Source organism: Akebia trifoliata, chromosome 9 (assembly GCF_017979445.1).
Source record: "Akebia trifoliata isolate Shusen 1 chromosome 9, ASM1797944v1, whole genome shotgun sequence".
Lineage (NCBI taxonomy): Eukaryota > Viridiplantae > Streptophyta > Magnoliopsida > Ranunculales > Lardizabalaceae > Akebia > Akebia trifoliata.
Window position 1 is genome coordinate 15,073,723 of NC_141383.1, and position 13,730 is coordinate 15,087,452.

Below are 13,730 nucleotides of genomic sequence, written 5' to 3' on the forward strand. Positions count from 1 at the left end.
AGTAGGAGACGAGTTAGAAAAATCCATTAGATTATGAATAAGTTGTATGTGAACTCACATAAAAACGAACAACATAAAACAATTATCGCTTCTCAAACCGTCCACTTTGGACAATCCAACAATCACTATTGTTACAAAGCCCATCATGCACACAAATGACATGACATGTATGGAAAAACCGATTGATTGAATCAATCGCAATATGTATATCTCACTTAAATAGCAAGATACAAACAGGCAAATAATAATCTTCAAACTGGTATAATTATAAATGAAGGGAAGGTTACAACAGTCTAAGAGATCAAGAATCAAAGCAATAAACACTCAACTTAATTAAGCAAACAATTAAATTCTTATTGAGTAAATAAATTAGAAAGGATAAACCAATCTAGTGTTATTACTAATGCTTGGTACAACATTATCTACTTTTAGTTTAAAATAAGGTGTTGATGTGAATAACAAACAAAATAGTCTAGTAATTAAGAACATAAAGAATTATAAACACAAACACACAACTAATTTAGAGACTGTTAGGAAGTTGTGGTACGGGACACACAATTACAAATGAAGTAGAAAAGAAAAAAAATGAAAAATGATGAACACCAAAATTTAACATGGAAAAATCTCTTGAAATTGGAATAAAAATCACGGGCAAACTGTAGAAGGATTTCACTATTGCAAAAGAATTACAGCAATTTCGCTCTAAAATAAGGAGAGTACAATTGACAATACTCTCTCTCTCTTATAATAGGAGAAAATACACTTTCTCTTTAATAAAGATGGGATACAACACAAAGATGGGATTATCTTTAAAGAAGAGGAGGCATGTATATATAGAGGGAGGGAGGTGGTTCTAATGCTTATCCAGTCGTCATATTTGACTTTTCTTAACCGCCTTCAGTCAACAAAAGTTATTTTAATATCTGACAATCTCCTACTTAAAGTCACTTTTATAATTCTTCTATCATTTCTACTTGTCATTTCCATGCTACTTACGTTTCTGCTAGGCCAATAAAGGATCGACACCAACTAAACTTATCATTGTTGACCGGCTTTGTTAACATATCAGCTAGGTTGTCTTTAATATAGATTTTATATATATCCACACTTCCTTCTTCCACTTTCTCACGAACAAAGTGATACTGTATGTGCTTTGTCTTTGAATGAAATGCTGAATTCTTTGCAGATGAAAAGCAATCTTTTTTTATTTGTATCCAAGCTCCTCTAATAGCATTTGCAATCATATTACCTCTTTTCTAGCTTGTGTAGCTGCGACATATTCTGCCTCCGTCATAAAAGTAGCCACTATAGACTGTAATTTTGAAACCCAGTTTATAGCTCCTCCAACAAGAGTAAACACATAACTTAAGATGGACTTACTCTTGTCAAGATCACCTGCATAATCTGAATCAACATAGCCTCTGACAATAAAGTCTAATCCTCTATAACATAATGCAGCATTTGAGGTACCTTTAAACATATCTCAGAATCCTCTTTACAGCACTCCAATGCTCTTTACCAGGATTCGCCATGTATCGACTAACCACTCCCACTACTTGTGCAATGTCTGGTCTTGAGAAAACCATAACGAACATTAAGCTTCTCACTACTGATGCGTACGGTACTCGAGATATTTCCATTCTCTCTGCTTCATTGTTAGGACTCATCTTTGGGGATAACTTGAAATTAATAGGAAGAAGGGTAGAAATTGACTTACAATCTTGCATATTGAAGCGTTGTAAGATTTTCTTCAAATAATTTTTCTGAGAAAGTCATATCTTCCTATTATTTCTGTCTCGGTAAATTTGCATCCCTAGAATCTTGATTGCTGGTCCCAAGTCCTTCATGTCAAACTCCCTAGCCAACTGTGCCTTCAACTCTTTAATACGATTTTTGTTGGGGCCTACTACCAACATGTCATCAACATTCAACAACAGAATAATGAACTCACTATCACCAAATCTCTTGTAGTAAGCACAAGGATCTGGACTAAGTCTGTTGTATCCAAGGCTCATGATGAAGGAATCAAATCCTTATACCAACATCTCGATGCCTGTTTGAGACCGTATAGAGATTTGTTCAACCTGCAAACCAAGTTCTCTTTTCCTTTTTCTTCAAAACCTCTTGGTTGGAGCATGTAAATCTCGAGTTGCAAACTCAGCTTGCTCTTGTCTTGATGCTCTGGTGCTACTTTAGAAGAATCTGGAACTTCTTGTTCTTGTCTTTCTTCAACTTGAACTGTAGTAGTCTATGATTTCTCTTTTGAAGTGTAATCATTTTCTTTTCCTTGTATCTTATCTTCTATAAATATCACATCTCTGTTGATTATCACCTTGCGGCAGTGGGATCCCATAGGCGGTACCTCTTAACTCCATTAGTATACCTTAAAAAAATGCATTTCTCAATTTTTGATCCACCTTTGATGTTTCTTGGGCATTGTACATAACGTACACAGGAGTTCTAAATGTATGTAAGCGAGAATAATCAGCTGGCTTACCAGTCCACATCTCCATTGGCGTCTTTAGATCAATTGTGGTTGATGGTGACCGATTGATCACATAACAATTACAACTGAAGTAGAAAAGAGAAAAAAAAATGAAAATGATGAACACCAAAATTTAACATGAAAAAACCTCTTGAAATTGAAGTAAAAATCACGGGCAAACTGTAGAAGGATTTCACTATTGCAAAAGAATTACAGTAATTTCTGTCTATAATAAGGAGAGTACAGTTGACAATACTCTCTCTCTTATAATAGGAGAAAATGCATTCTCTCTTGAACAAAGATGGGATACAACACAAGTATGAGATTATCTTTGAAGAAGAGGAGGCATGTATATATAGAGGGAGGAAGGTGATTCTATTGCTTATCCAGTCATCATATTTGACTTATCCAGTCGTCAAATTTGACTTTTTTTACTTTTCTTAACCGCGTTCAGCCAACAAAAGTGACTTTATTATCTGACAGAGACCGTGAATGAAAAAAAAGAATACTAATGTCATTACCTATGCCTATTAATTTCATTGCCTAATAATGTCAATACCTATGCTTATTAATGTCTATGCTCATTAGTCATGACATTGCCTCTACCTAATGTCATTTAGCTAAGGTCTCTACCAATTACATTGCCTAATACAATTCTATTTGTCTAAGAATAATGTTGAAGTGACCTCAAGATTGGACCTCACATCGCAAACCCTTACGTGGAAGTATATGGGAACCATAGATGCTTTTCCTCTAAATATGAGTTTAAAAGCATCTATGTTTCCTATCCATCTTAACGTCAAGATGTGTGATATGAGTTTGATTCTTAAGGTCACTCCAACACGGCTCTTTGTCTAGTGCCAGGATGACATTGTCTAAGGATATTATCAATATCTAATGTCTATCCCTATGACATTACCTAGTAAAATTTCCTATGCTTGTCAATGTCATCATTGCCTAATGTCTATGCCTAGGACATCGCCTAATGTCAAACAGGATGCTTGCAAAGCTTATCTTAATAATGTTCTTCCTTTCTAGGACTTCTCTTTTTCAAAGAACAATGATGAATGCCTGCGGTAAATCATACGTGATCTGTACGCGACCGATGTGGTAAGGGCATAGAACCGCAGATCTTTTTCCTTATGTATCTCGAAGAAAAGGATCTATGGTTTTGTGCTCTTACCTCGTTAACTACGTACAGACCACGTATGATGTACTGTGTGCATTCATCACGACTCTATTTCAAAACCCTTCAGAATACCTACAGAAAATTAAGAATAGACATCAATTGTTACAAAACCAACATCTTTGAAGTTGTATACAGAATGCCTATTCTGTTTTATGTAGTTTTGGGATAACTTAAAGGAAATTAGATAAATAAATAAAATAACTATATAAAAATAACTTGTAACATCGCACTTTTGTCCAAGGGATAAATAAGTTGCTTTATGAAACACCTTTCTTGGTAAAAACTGGTGGTTATGGTAGTAACTGCAAGATTGCACGTGGACCAGGCCAAGCTGGAAGTCGCAGACTTGTATTAGAGTCTATTTTTTTATATAGGAAATGGTGGTGTTATTAGTTAATGTTGTCATCCATCTGCTATTAACCTATACATGCAAAACAATTTACTATTACATATTAAACACAAGTATGGATTACATATTTATTGCGTATGGCAACATACATGAGTTATATAATTTCTCTTCAATGGAAGCAATAATCAAGTACATCATAGAATAACAATTTTATAAAGTTGTGGTGGTTGAAGAAGCTTGAGGTGATCTTGAAGGAGAAGTAAAAAATGGCATTGGTGGAATTTGCACAGCATCAAGACTTCCTTCCAACATCTCCAATACTCTATTCATTCCAGGTCGATGCGATGGATCCATCTGTATGCACCATAATCCTACTAAGATCATTTTTCGTGCAATTTCTTCATCCTCCGCAATTGTAATTCCATGTAGTCCTAGATCCCTGCATGTATCGAGACGCTTGTAGATCCAATGTGGAAAATATATTTCACTAATATTTTCTACTCCAGGATCAACGTACTTTCTTCCTCCAACCATTTCGAGCATCATCATTCCACAACTATATACATCTGACTTGTGAGAGACTCCTCTGAAATTTCTATTAATCAATTCTGGTGCGATATACCCTGGAGTCCCTCTAACACCCATCATTGATATAATACTCTCTTTCTTAAGACACAGTTTCGCAAGCCCAAAATCAGAGATTTTTGGACAAAAGTTTTCATCTAAAAGAATGTTATGAGGCTTTATATCAAAATGTAATATTCGTGTATTACATCCACGGTGCAAGTACTCTAATCCTTGAGCAATGCCAATGAAAATTTTGTATAGTTTCTCCCATTTAAGGTGAGCTTGTTTCTGCAATGGGTTTTCATCATGTATGAACTTTTCAAGAGATCCGTTGGGCATGAACTCATAAATAAGTGCTCTTTTAGAATCCTCAACGCAAAAACCTAGAAGAGTGAAAATGTAAACATGGGAAGTCCTACTAATGCTTGCAACCTCATTAATAAATTCTTCTCCATCAGTTTTTGATTCTTCTAAGACCTTCACAGCCACCACGCGCTCGTCAACTAGCTTTCCTTTAAACACACCGCCGTAAGCTCCTTGGCCTAATTTGTCCTCGAAGGAGTTAGTAATTTTCTTGATATCTGTATTTGTATCTCTTTGAAGCCAAGGATTCATGATTCTTTAGAAACATCTCTACTCTTTGAGCATTCTTTGTTTTTGTCTTCCACAATGCCAATTTATTTGAAGAAAATTTCCATCTTGAGCAACAGCAAATAACTACCATTGTAGCTATAATAATGACTCCAAGCATTGAAGCAACTGTAGTCAAATAAAAAAGGACAAAAAGAATGTAATTTATGTTTAGATACTTCATATATAAACTAATGTGCAAGTGAAAAAAGGAACAAGAAACAAAATATGGATATGGATCTACATTACCTATTGCAAACTTTTTTGCTACATCCCCTGCAGAACAATGAAGAGTTGGGGTTAGATGAATGGGGAGGAAAAGGAAACATGGGGTAGGGCCATTGATTATATATAAGTTGGGCAATGTAGACTACCATTTAGTCCAAACAACATCTTAGCCCTGTAGATTTTGTGGTCTAGATTGTGATTAAAAAAAATTGCAAAAAACATTTTTTTTTTCCAGCCAGATCTTGACTTTGGAATTGGACGACTATTGAACTCCCATATTTGAAATATAAAATTAAATCTAACAATGAAAATATGACTTTTTCCATATTTGTTTTTGTTTTGGAAGTTCATAAAATTTTAATATTCTACATCCATGTGGCATCGATCATGTTTTTGGGTGTCACATGATTTTTTATGACGGTGGTTCCGGACCGGCCCAACTAGCAGGGGTGAGACAACTCGGCTCTTAGAGCACAATAACTCGCCAAATCCCCCAAGTACACGCAATACCCTACAATCCACACATACCAAGTAAGCAGGGACAAATCCCTGTGGATGGCCAACAAGAGGGTTTGAACTCAAGACCTCTCCCTTTTTGGAGGGAGGCCTCGGCCACTGTAACCAACACTCTTGGGATTTATATATATAAATCTAGCTTATATATATAAGATGGACTTGAACCCGAAGGTGCCACTTAGCTAAGTGGTAAAGGCTTGAGGAGAGTTCATCCCATGACCTAGGTTCAAATCCCGTTGAACCCAATGTCACCTCCATTAACAATTAATCCCTTGCTTCCTTAGGAAAAAAAAGTTGGACTTGAACCCAAGTCATGGGCATCTTCTTTGGGGTTAAGGGTCACAAAGGAAAGACAATAAACTTGGAGGAGTACTATTGAAAAAAAGGAGAAGAGGAACATACAAAGTGAAAGTGGCATTCTTTAAAAGGGCAAGAAAAGAAAAGGGAATAAAGTTGAAAGTTGTCCATGCGATATATGTGAAATTGAAAGTGAACCTCTTTTTGTGGGAGGAGAAACATTAGGAAGACAACCATTGTATTTTACTTCATGTGTATACATTTACTAGATGTTTGCCCATGCCTATTGGCATGAGCATCATCTTTAAGGTTCAGGGGTAAGAGAAAAAAAACAATAAATTTGATAGGCATTATTAGAAAAAGAGTAGTTAAGGAAAGACAATAAAGTTGCAAAGATTATTATTGAAAAAGAAAGGAGAAGAGGAAAGGCAATAAAGTTTGATGGGCATTCTTGAAAATGAGGTGGGCATCCTCTTTGGGGTTAAGAGGGTAGAAGAGAAAAGACAATAAATTTGAAGGGCATTATTGGAAAAGGGGTAGTAAAAGAAAGACAATAAAGTTGGCAGGACATTTTTGAAAAGAGGGAAGGCAATAAAGTTGGAAGGTTATTCTTGGAAAGTAATAGAGGAGAAAAGATGATAAACTTTATCCTCGAGATTCGTATTGAGATTAAATCCTAATCCTTCTTTGTGAGAGATAAAGGAAGTGGAGTCTAGCGTTGTGTATTAATTTATACTAGTGGTTGCCTATGCCTATGGCTCTAACATCCTCCTTAGGGCTAAGGGTGTAAAATAGAGAAGACAATGAAGTTGGAGGGGTATCATTGAAAAGTAGAGTAGGTGAAGAAGAGGAAAGAGTCTGTGTAGAGAAGATGAGGAGGAAAAAATAATTAAGTTAGGAGTATCCTTTAAAGGTGGGAGAAAAGAAAAGGAAATAAAACTATCCTCAAGAATATGGGAAAAATATTGAGACAAAGAAGAGGGACACCTGTCGAATTTTATTATATACTAGAGTTTACCCGTGCTTATGACATGGTCATCCTCCTTTAGTTAAAGGGGTAAACGAGGAAAGATGATAAAGCTGCAGAGTTATTATTGAAAAAGGAGGAGAAGAGAATTGATGATAAAGTTGGAGGGTATTGTTAGAAAGAGGTAAAAGAGAAGGATAATAAAGTTGAAAGGGTATTCTTAGAGGGGGTAGAAAAGAGAATGTATGTGAATTTGATAACATTGGGGGAAGATAACAATTGTGTTTTATTATATATATATACAGACAAAAACGTCACATGGACCGAAAGACCATGTAGAGTCTTGACCAAGCCTCTCATTTGTGCCATGTAGACTCCCACATAGGTCCAAATGACACCTCAGCCGTATAGATGTCATGGTCTACATTGTATTTGTAAGAAGGAAAAAAAATCTTTCTTTGCGCCAGATCTTGACGTTTTAAAATAGACAACCACTAAACTCCTAAATGTAAATCTACATTGTATTTCTAAGAAAAAAAAATTATTTCTTTGTGCCAAATCTTGACGTTTAAAATGGACAACCACTAAACTCTTCAATTTAAAAGTTAAATCCATTGTTGAAAGAATGTCTTTTTTGGATGTTCATAAAATTTTATACTCTACATCCATGTGGCACCCGATCTTGTTGTTGGGTGGCCACATGTAGATGCAATTCATATATACATCTATATATATATATATATATATATATGTCATGTACAACGAAAGAGGTAATATTTCCATCTATAGGTCAATATGACAAAAAAAAGTTTCCATCATCAGTCACGTTCTCCCTTTTTGTTTAGCCCGCTTGTTTTTGGTGGTATTGCGTATTTCTTAGTTTGCCCATTTAGATGAGTCTCCTTTACTTCAATGAGAGAGATGTTCCACACATAAACAACAAAGTCAATCAAGTACTTCTTCAAAAAAGACATTGTCCAAATTCTCCATATATATATATATATATATATGGGTCACGTTCAATGGCTAACTTTTTGGCAAAACATTTTTCAAAACATGAGTTAGAAGTTTTGGAATGGGCTGATTTTGGTGAGGATGATCTCTACGGTGAGGAGATCATCATCACCAAAAATCAGCCCATTCCAAAACTTCTAACCGCATCAAAAATAGTTTACAAAAAATGGACGGTCCACCATTTTTCAACTTGTAAACATGGGTTAGAAGTTTTGGAATGGGCTGATTTTTGGTGAGGATGATCTCCTCACCGTAGAGATCATCCTCACCAAAAATCAGCCAATTCCAAAACTTCTAACTCATGTTTTGAAAAATGTTTTACCAAAAAGTTAGCCATTGAACATGACCCTAGATATATATATATATATATGGGTCAGGTTCAAGGGCCATATGAGAAAACATATAAGAAAACTTTCGACGGTAAATAAAATTTTAAAATATGGGTTAGAAATTTTGGATTGAGCTGATTTTTTGTGAGGATGATCTCTATGATGGGAAGATCATCCAAAAAAAAAAATCAGCCCAATCTGAAACTTCTAACCCCATTAAAAGTGATTTAGAATGTGGACCGTCGATTTTTTACCAATTTTTATCATTAATTTGTGAATCACTTTTGATGGATTTAGAAGTTTCTGATTGAGCTGATTTTTTGTGAGGATGATCTTCTCATCATAGTGACCATCCTTACATAAAATCAGCTCAATCCAAACCTCTAACCCTTATTTTGAAAAACGAAAGTTTTCTTATATGTTTTCTCATATGGCCCTTGAACCTGACCCTATATATATATATGGGCCATATGAGAAAACATATGTAAAAACTTTCGTTTTTAATAAAATTTTAAAATATGGGTTAGAAATTTTGGATTGAGCTGATTTTTTGTGAGGATGATCTCTATGATAGGAAGATCATCAAAAAAAAAAAATCAGCCCAATCTGAAACTTCTAACCCCATTAAAAGTGATTTAGAATGTGGACTGTCGATTTTTTATCAATTTTTATCACTAATTTGTAAATCACTTTTGATGGATTTAGAAGTTTCTGATTGAGCTGATTTTTTGTGAGGATGATCTTCTCATCATAGTGACCATCCTTGCAAAAAATCAGCTCAATCCAAAACCTCTAACCCTTATTTTGAAAAACGAAAGCTTTTTCATATGTTTTCTCATATGGCCCTTGAACCGCCCCCATATATATATATGGGTCAGGTTCAAGGGCCATATGAGAAAACTTTCGTTTTTCAAATAAGGGTTAGATGTTTTGGATTGAGCTGATTTTTTGCAAGGATGGTCACTATGATGAGAAGATCATCCTCATAAAAAATCAGCTCAATCAGAAACTTCTAAATCCATCAAAAGTGATTTACAAATTAGTGATAAAAAGTGGTAAAAAATCGACGGTCCACATTCTAAATCACTTTAAATGGGGTTAGAAGTTTCAGATTGGGCTGATTTTTTTTTTTGGATGATCTTCCCATCATAGAGATCATCCTCATAAAAAATCAGCTCAATCCAAAATTTCTAACTCATATTTTAAAATTTTATTAAAAACGAAAGTTTTCTCATATGGCCCTTGAACCTGACCCTATATATATATATGGGAAATGTTCAGCAACAAACATTTTGGCAAAACATTTTCAAAACATAGGTTAGAGGTTTTGGAATTGGCTGATTTTTGGTGAGGATGATCTCTATGGTGAGGAGATCATCTTCACCAAAAATCAGCCCATTCCAAAACTTCTAACCCCATCAAAAATGGTTTACAAAAAATGGACGGTTCACAATTTTTCAACTTGTAAATTGGGGCTAGAAGTTTTGGAATGGACTGATTTTTGGTGAGGTTGATCTCCTCACCATAGAGATCATCCTCACCAAAAATCAGTCCATTCCAAAACCTCTAACCCATGTTTTGAAAAATGTTTTGCCAAAATGTTTGTTGCTGAACGGGACCCTATATATATAGGGTCGGATTTCAATCACTCATAAAGAATGACTCTTGAGAAAACACACGATCTCAATATTGTAAACACAAAATCCAACGATCGATATTTATACTTATCTCCGAAACACACATCTCGGAGTTATCTATCTTGTGGATAAATCTTGACCATAGGATTTTGTGTTTAAACGATTGAGATCATGTGTTTTTCCATAAGTCATTATTCATGAGTGATTGGATCATGACCCATATATATGAGATGGGGATATATAGACCAAACGACCATCTATCTCTATGGATCACATTTCAAGGTGCCCAAAAAGACCATCGACTGCCCCATGTATACCGACCATAAAATTTAAAAAGAGATTTTTTTATTGTTTGATTTAAATTTTAAATATAAGAGTTCAATGGCCATCTATTTTTAAATTCAAGATCTTGCTCCAAAAAATACTTTTCTTTTTATTTGTTTTCAAACACAATTGAGTTCACAAACAACAGAGCTAAGTTGTCATTTGGACTAATGGGTTATTGGAGGCTTGCTAGACTACATGACCCAAATGTAGACTTCAGTCTTGGCTCTACATGGCCCCTCGATCCATGCAATATTTTCCATATATGTATAATAAAATACAATAGTGAGCCCCACTTGTAGGGGACAAACTTCCCACTTACAGCTGCACACCTCGACCCTACAGCCTGCTACTTTTCATCAAATCAATCCTAATCCTAATCCTGGACACATACAATATATGGAAAAAGAAAGCCGACCCAACCACAAACCATTTTTTTTCTGTTCAATATTAGAGATGTCCCCACTGTTTTTTCCACTATTAAAATACCCTATTTTGGAGAATGAAAAATCCCTCAAACTTTTGTGACTTGGGTCTTCTTTTTCAAAACCAAGGTAAATTACTAAAATGCTCTCGTAACTATCTACGAACTAGGTTCGTTTGAGAGTGATGCAGCCCGGACCACTAACCTGAATTCTAGCCCAAAGAACCAGCTAACATAGGAAACTTGTGTTTTTCCATTTATCCTAAACATCTGTTTAATGGAGAGCTTCAACCTTGGAGCATCGAGAATGTAGGATTGAAACTCTCCAATCACACCTCAATGCATGACACATAAGACATAATCCAAAGAAATTATAAAATAGATTTTTTTTTTTTTTTTCTTTTTTGGTAGTTCAGGGAGTAGCCACACCTTAGACGAGACTAGTCTACCCGAGGCCGCATACACCATCCCACCCTGTCACTTGTTACAGCAGATAGAGACTCAAAGACACGATCAGGGGACGATGACTTGGGTATATAGAGACTGGAAGACACAACCAGGGGAGCAAACCCAGTCATGTCTTACCATATCAGCCAACCCCTGGTGGGTAAAGAGATATTTTATACATAATTTCTCAGATTGTAGCTTGCGTATCATGTTTGTGGGAGGAGGGTTTTAATCCTCCACACCCGGTGTATCTGATCTGAACTCAATCTAGAAATTCCCGAAAGGAAAAATCTTCCCATTTATCTCCATACTTTAAACGCTGTGCGTAAAAACGTTGTTGTAGACTTAGAATTTTCCCTTAAATTAAGTTTTAGTGGGATTACCTACCTGAAGTACTCTTAATCTTCCCAACGGTTGAAAGGGTTGCTGCTGCCGCTGGTCGGTTCAACCAATGTCGAATTATATCCGCATTGCCCACCTGATTTCAAACACCTCTACAGACTGAAGTGTTTAACCGATACTCAACATCGAAACCTCCTTTTAAAACCTTTCCAAGAATTGTTTCATTGCTATCTACAAAATTTCGTAGAACTGGAATTATACTGGTAACATTACATGTTGGAAGGTATAGGGGCATGTCCATTGGATCCGATCCGATCAAACTATAAACCAAACCCTTGTTATTTTCCTTACATTTGTACTTGTACCCATGCATCGAGGAAGAACAAAGATGTAACAAAGTCAGATTCACATCGCTTGGGGTGTAGTCTAAGAGAGAGAAATTGAGGCATATGTTAAAGAATCTTGAAGGACATGTTCGGTACAAAAAGAAATCATTGTTGACGATCCTCATGGTTTGATCGTTTTGATCGATCTTCGTGACCCGATATGTTTCGGGTAAGATCTCGATCTCTGTATAACCATATCGGCAGTTGAGATGGAAGTCCGGGTGGCCACAATAATCAGGTCGGGGATTTCCCTAAAAGGGATAAGTGATTCCTTTAATGTGTCCGCAATTGAAGGCAAGACTACAATTTGAGTACTTGAGATCATTGACACAGATAGATAGGGGAATTTCGACAAAGATGTAGAAGGCGAGATGAATTAAGAAGTAGTGATACAATTTCATTTTTGAAATAAACAAAAGTTAAGATGAGTGAAGAAGTCTATTTGGTAAGTGAGATAGATGGTGAGAAAGATGAAGTCTTATGGCTATAATGGAGTGTGGGACCTTGAAGTGATTCCTTTAATGTGTCCGCAATTGAAGGCAAGACTACAATTTGAGTACCTGAGATCATTGACACAGATAGATAGGGGAATTTCGACTAAGATGTAGAAAGCGAGATGAATTAAGAAATAGTGATACAATTTCATTTTTGAAATAAATAAAAAGTTAAGATAAGTGAAGAAGTCTATTTGGTAAGTGAGATAGATGGTGAGAAAGATGAAGTGCTCTGGCTATAATGGAGTGTGGGACCTTGGAAATAATCAGATGGTGTGAAGGTGAAGTCTTCTCAAAAGTCTAAACTCTAAACCGTGTTGAACTCCCTCCAGTACTTGAAGTTTGGGGTGTAATTGGGTACCCATTTACCTAGAACTGAAACCGAAAACTCCAGTTTGGGTTCTCTTTTCGTTATAGCCAATTCCGGATGTACATTTTACCCATGACTCGAAAACAGGATAAAAAAGGGATCGAATTTGAGGACGGAGCGCGAACCAAATCAGTTTGGGTTTGGACCAAATTGAACTCATGAAAAATCGGTTAGAATTCGATTTGACCCATAATGGACCGAACCCAATTTTGAAACCGTTACTCTAGACCAAACCCAGACCGACCATGGACCAAAAATCCAATTTTTTCGAAAATAATTCAAATTTGAATTTTTAGCATTCAAATTTTTTTACCCCCTCCCCCACGACGGAATTATTACCATTGAGAGGGGGTGAGAGGAAATATTGATGTTTTTATTTTATAAATACCCAAAAATCAATTTCATTATTCACTACTCTAAATTTTCTCAATTTATTTAATTTAATTTCATAATTTTATAGTAAATTTTATAAGGTCTCTATTAAATTGAGATTTATTCTCAATTAATTTGATTATCAAGTGATCGATATTCTTCTACGTGGCAAGATGAAGATAAAATCATCATTAATGTGAACAAATTATCATTAAATGATCAAGGCCAAGTCATCATCAAGTGATCAAGAATATCTTCTACGTGGTAATCATTAAATGAATCATTCAGTGATCGATATTCTTCTACGTGGCAAGATCAAGATCATATCATCATCAATGTGAACAAATTATCATTAAATGATCA

General features: G+C 35.5%; 1 pseudogene across 1 annotated transcript; it reads right to left on the reverse strand.

Annotated features, from left to right (window-relative positions):
* Positions 1-4,098: 4,098 nt before the first annotated feature.
* On the reverse strand, positions 4,099-12,895 carry LOC147394374 (PR5-like receptor kinase pseudogene; annotated as a pseudogene). The gene is made up of 3 exons (XR_015181324.1): positions 11,791-12,895; positions 5,470-5,496; positions 4,099-5,349 (listed from the first exon to the last, which is right to left on the reverse strand). The product of XR_015181324.1 is annotated as a PR5-like receptor kinase pseudogene (transcript).
* Between the last annotated feature and the right edge of the window lie 835 nt (positions 12,896-13,730).